The sequence below is a fragment of the Poecile atricapillus genome, chromosome 1 (assembly GCF_030490865.1).
Source record: "Poecile atricapillus isolate bPoeAtr1 chromosome 1, bPoeAtr1.hap1, whole genome shotgun sequence".
Lineage (NCBI taxonomy): Eukaryota > Metazoa > Chordata > Aves > Passeriformes > Paridae > Poecile > Poecile atricapillus.
The window spans coordinates 143,117,053-143,122,213 of record NC_081249.1 but is presented as its reverse complement, the minus strand read 5'-3'; positions in this window follow the sequence as shown (position 1 = coordinate 143,122,213).

Genomic DNA, 5,161 nt, shown 5'->3' with positions numbered 1-5,161 from the left:
TGCATTTGCAGCGTGGTCTTCATGCTATACATATTAATTTAATAATAGCCACGGCCCAGTATATTCCCAGCCAAGCTTGACCTAAATTCAACAGCAAGGTTTATTCTGCAGCTTGAATTGCAGCGGGTGGGAAGAGTCTGCAGCAGCTGGAGGAGAAAAACGAACCTTGAAAGGGAGAAACTTGGATTGAATTAAATCTGAATCAAATCACAGCCATCTCCTCTGTATTTCTTTAACTGGAAGTTCAAATTCCATTTACTGTTCCCAGCTCCATCATTTTTAGTTTCCAATGTGCTGCAAGATTGCTATCTCAAATGGCTGTAATTGTTATGCAGGGAAATTTTAACTGCTGTGGCTGCTAGAAATTAAGCAAGGGCTGTGGTGTAGTTTAGATGATGGTTTACCAGGTTTCAGAGTTAGCCTTGGGCAGAAGGTTACTGCCTCTGTGAGGCATTACTGGTTCGTTCTTTCATCACCTGTGGAAGGTATTCACTGCGCTGGTTTATTTTGTGTTACTGCCGTGACATTCAGGCATAAAGGGCATAAAGAGGTAGCTTCACCAAACTGTTCTTGGGGAAAAAGAAAATATTCAGGTCCTAATAATGACAAGATAAACAGGTCTTACTCACATGCCTTTACCCACTGTAACCCCAGGAGGGTTAGAGCAATGATATGCTTAATCCTGGCCTGCTTGGCCAGCTCTTAACTTTGTTAGTCAGCTCCCTGGAGGAGGAACAAAGCTGCTCACGTATGTACAGCTCTAAGCTATTGGCTGTGCTCCAGAAAACGGTCCTCTCTGCTGGAGAAGGATGCTCACCAAAACTTTGCTTGTGCTCATTCTAACACAACCCCTGAAGAAATTAACACTCGACAGATTGCACCTGAAATGTGCAGAGAAAGGAAAATGCCACTTTACCATGAAGAGTGGCATGGGCACACTGTTGGCTTTCAAGTGTGGGCAGGAGCTGGTGCTGGGAGATTTCTGTTAATGCCTTGTGCTCCTGAAGAACCTCAGGCTCTGGCACCCTCTTTAGCAAGGCCTTGGGTCCACTCCACCTTCTCAGCCAGCTCAGCAGTGCTAGAAGAGACTGGGAACAGAGCTGGATGGAGCAGGATGAGGAGGGAGATGCCGCCCCTGGACCTCCCCAAAGACACATCAAAACAAACCAAACACCTGAGGGAGCCAGGTAGAGAGAGCAACAGAGACCCCCATTAGGGGCAGGCACTCTGCCCAATGGGCCAGCAAAGCAGATCCATAACAGATCCATATCTTACCTGAAAAGCCAACTTCAGCCCAACTACAGAGAACAAAGTCCGAGCAAAGCAAAAGCAGAGTCACCCTTTGGTTTCTCCACCTGACCTAGCCTTAAAAACTCAATTTGAAGGTGGCATTAGGGAAGTAAGACATCGTTTATCAGGAGTGACAGATACAATCTATAAATTAGCATGCTCAGCCTGGGAGTCAGGAGGCAGAGATATCTATCACTTCCTCCCCGGCAGGCTGATACAGGCACACAAATTTGGCCAGTTCCCCAGAGCATCATCTGGTCTCTAGCAGATCTGACAACCCTGAAGTGCTGGGGAGGCATGTGGGGATATGATATAGGAGAGACCTGGAGAAGAAGGGAGCTCCTGACTCCACCCCACCCTGTCCTCTGTGACACAGGGACAAGAGGACCCTCAGCAATATGGGGTTCATGTCTCAGTCCAAAGGCACGCTACATTTTTAAACACACTGTCAAGGCATCCAAAATAGGATGAGTTGCAAAATGGCTGCAGTCCATTAGGGAAAAGTTGGCTATTTTAAGATACTTCTATGTAGTTTGCATCCAAAAGAAAGGATAATCCATGGAAATGATATTTGCTTTTCTGCAAAATCTATACACTGCACAGACAGTGTATATAAACTACTGTCTCTGTGCTCAGTAAATCTGGGGGTTTAGCCCAGACCTGGGAGGTTCTGGGTGCTTTTGGTGATTCCTTGTATGACTTTGCTGTGAAAGACACACAAACAAGGACACAACATTGTCATGGGGCGCTTGTCTCACTGAATCCCTTTTCTATGCAAAACCAGGGAAGCTGGCCCACATGCCGGAAATGTGTTCAACAGGATGCCCCAGCACAGCCTCAATCCCACCCCAGGTACCTGGGCCTCTGAATCAGCCAGTCCCCATGGGGAGGAATGGCTGTTGGGGTGGCTGAAGGGACCACACCATCCAAGACACATGGAAACTAAATGATTAGGGGGCTCAGGTGGTGCAGCCAGGAAGACTGTTAAAGGCCTCGTAAATAAGAGCCCATGTAGACAGCAGGTACTGTGGGGCTTTATAGGCCTATAAAACACCCTGAGCTGCCAAGAAGGCTGGAAGGGTTGGGTAGGAAATCTAATTTCACAGGATTTAAAGCAGGTGAGAGAGATATAAATGTATGTTTTTAATAGTAATTAATGCTGCCATTCAGAAGCACTTAAGCACTGGGTTTGGAGAGTTTCCAAGGGCTTGCCTCATAAATCACAGCCCACTACCTGCCTGCCCTGTTCCTAAGGGGCTGGGCTAGTGCTCCCTCCCCTGACCTGGCCTTGGCAGCAGGGGCATTTCCAGCTCCAGGCACAGAGCTCAGCATCGCTGCAGCCAGGCTGCTCCCAGGCCATGGCAAGCAGATCCATCCCTAGCCATCCTTTCGAACCAGGGATCACCCTGGGATGCTATCCACCTTCTCTCAAGGTTATTCCCTCCTCTTCAGAGACAGAAGGACAAAGGAGCATCTTCTTCGGGCTTTTTTTGCTGTGGGCTGCCAGTTTTCACCCTGCCCTGTCGAGTCATTTTTGCTGCTCAGGCAGTCGGGTCTCAGCCAGCTCCTGCCTGGCACGAGTGGAAAGCAGAGGCTGCTGCAGCCCACGGGATGAGGTGGATAGTGGGGGGTGCCCGGGAAACATTCAGGAACTGGGCAATGCATTTAATCCGTGATGTTTTGTGTCATGCTGTGATTTCTAATTTGTCACCTGGGCCTTTAAGGCTTGATTCCATACCGTTCTTGAGTGGTGACAGAGGCTAGTGTGGGCAGCTGGAGATGTGCCCCGTGCCTTACCGTCCCCATGCACCCCAGAAAGCAGTCGCAGAGCTCCCAGCCCTTGCTGCATTGTGTGCACCTCTCCTGCCTCCCACGGCTGCAAGCGGGCGGCAGAGCAGGACAGCACGACCAGGGTCCCCCTGCAGCCCAGCCCCAGCGCTGGCCCAGCCTCCTGCCCACCTGCGCCCCAGTCCAGCCGCAGGCTGCTCCCACCCCCCGGGAAGGCTCCAACCGTGTGCCAGCCCTGCCCTCTAGCGTCACTTCTGCCACAGCCGCTCCCTGTAATCCAGATCGTTCCTCCAGCACCGATGTGCAGTCGGGACTTCGGTGTGACTGTTTCAAACAGAGCTTGGCTTTCACGCCAGGGGAACAGGAAAGGGGAAGGATCCAGGCTCAGGTATTTGCCAGATGATGGTGGTGTAATTCGGGTGGAAGGAACTTGCTACTACCTTTACCTCCAGTGTCTGCCCATGGTCAAAACAGGTACCCACCATTTCCACAGTCCAGGCAAAATTCTGAGGATGCCAGGAGGGGATAAGAAAACCAGGAGAAAACTTCATTAAGTCTTTCTTATGCGCTTCCACTTATGCACAGTGAGACTATCCCAGGTGGGGTTACAGCATGCCCCAGATGCAGAGAGAGTCTGAGATGTGGACAATTTTATTAGCTGACAGGACACCTGCACTGCTTCCAGAAATAGCTCAGATTTGCAAAGCTCAGGGCTGCTTTGATGTGGTAGAGCCCTTGTAGAGGTCCTGTTGCCTCTCCACAGAGCTGAGTCAGCATGACTGCTCCAGGGACCTGGCACCAGACGTCCAGAGATGGAAGAGCCCAGGCAGTGCTGGTTTTGATCCAGCTTTAAAGCTGGTTTGGATCCAGCTGGGAGTTAGCCCCTTCTGGGCTGATCTCCAGCAGATTCTGTGTGAGTGCCCATGTTCTTGGGCCCAGGAAGGTGTCTGAGCTGGGTGCAGCTGGATCCAAGCACTTTCCAGCTAGTGTCACCAGGCTGCTGGAGGGACAGCATGTGGGGGAGGCACCAAAGCATCTTTGCAGCAGCTGTCTGGGCCAACAAAGCTGGCACAAAACCACAGCTAAAAAATCCACCTAGACCAAAACTGTTCCAATTCCGCAGTGACACCAGGCCTCCTCTGCACAGGACTCCCCTGGAGTTTCATTTTTTTTCCACAATGAAACTGCAGCAACATCTATTATTCTGCTACAGCAGTAAAACTCTACCAAGGCCATTTCTCCTACGGACTGGGGGAGTCTGGAAAGAAGCTGTTTTGTAATGGAAAACACTGGTGCTAGAAACAGGTGTTGTTTAAGGACAATAGTAAGAGATAACTCAATTATCTCCTCTGATTCATGTTTACTACCCTAGCAGAGAGAGACCTGATTCAGCTAATCTGATCTGATTAATTCAATCTTAGATTTTGCATTTGCCTTCTTCTTCTGTATTGATTATCAGCAAAGACTAAGTAATGGTCTGACAGCTGAGACCTACTGTTACCAGGAAATATCTGCAGTTCAAACTTGAAACCTCGAAAGCTGAAGCTAATTTTGATGAGATACCCAACAAACCAGAGGAATCACCAGTAGGTCCAGTAAAGTAATACCCCTGTCACAATAAAGTGATGCTTCTGTCACAGATGAACCCTCCTGGGTTGTTGGTCCCTGCTTGGACACCATTGTGGCACCAGACCGCCCGTACATAGTCTGAGCATACTCACACACATATGCGTATGTACAGATTATTTATATACTTATGGTTGTGTGTTGATACATGTTTCAACCTAGATTGATATCTTAACTTGTAAGCTCCATACTTTATAAATGTCAGCATTAAGGATGTTTGTATTAACTGGAAATCAGATACCTATGCATGTGAAGAACAATAAATTATTAAATACACAGGAGTGACCTCACTGCTGAGTGGATTTTTTCCCATGTCCCATTCTAGGTAGTGGAATGAGTCCTATTTCTAACCCCAAACCCAGAAACAAAACTGGCAGTGTTTTCTGCTGCTTTGTTTGCTTTTCTACATGACTTACGGAGGGCCTGTTCCTATGATAACACACCAGTCGATATGTCC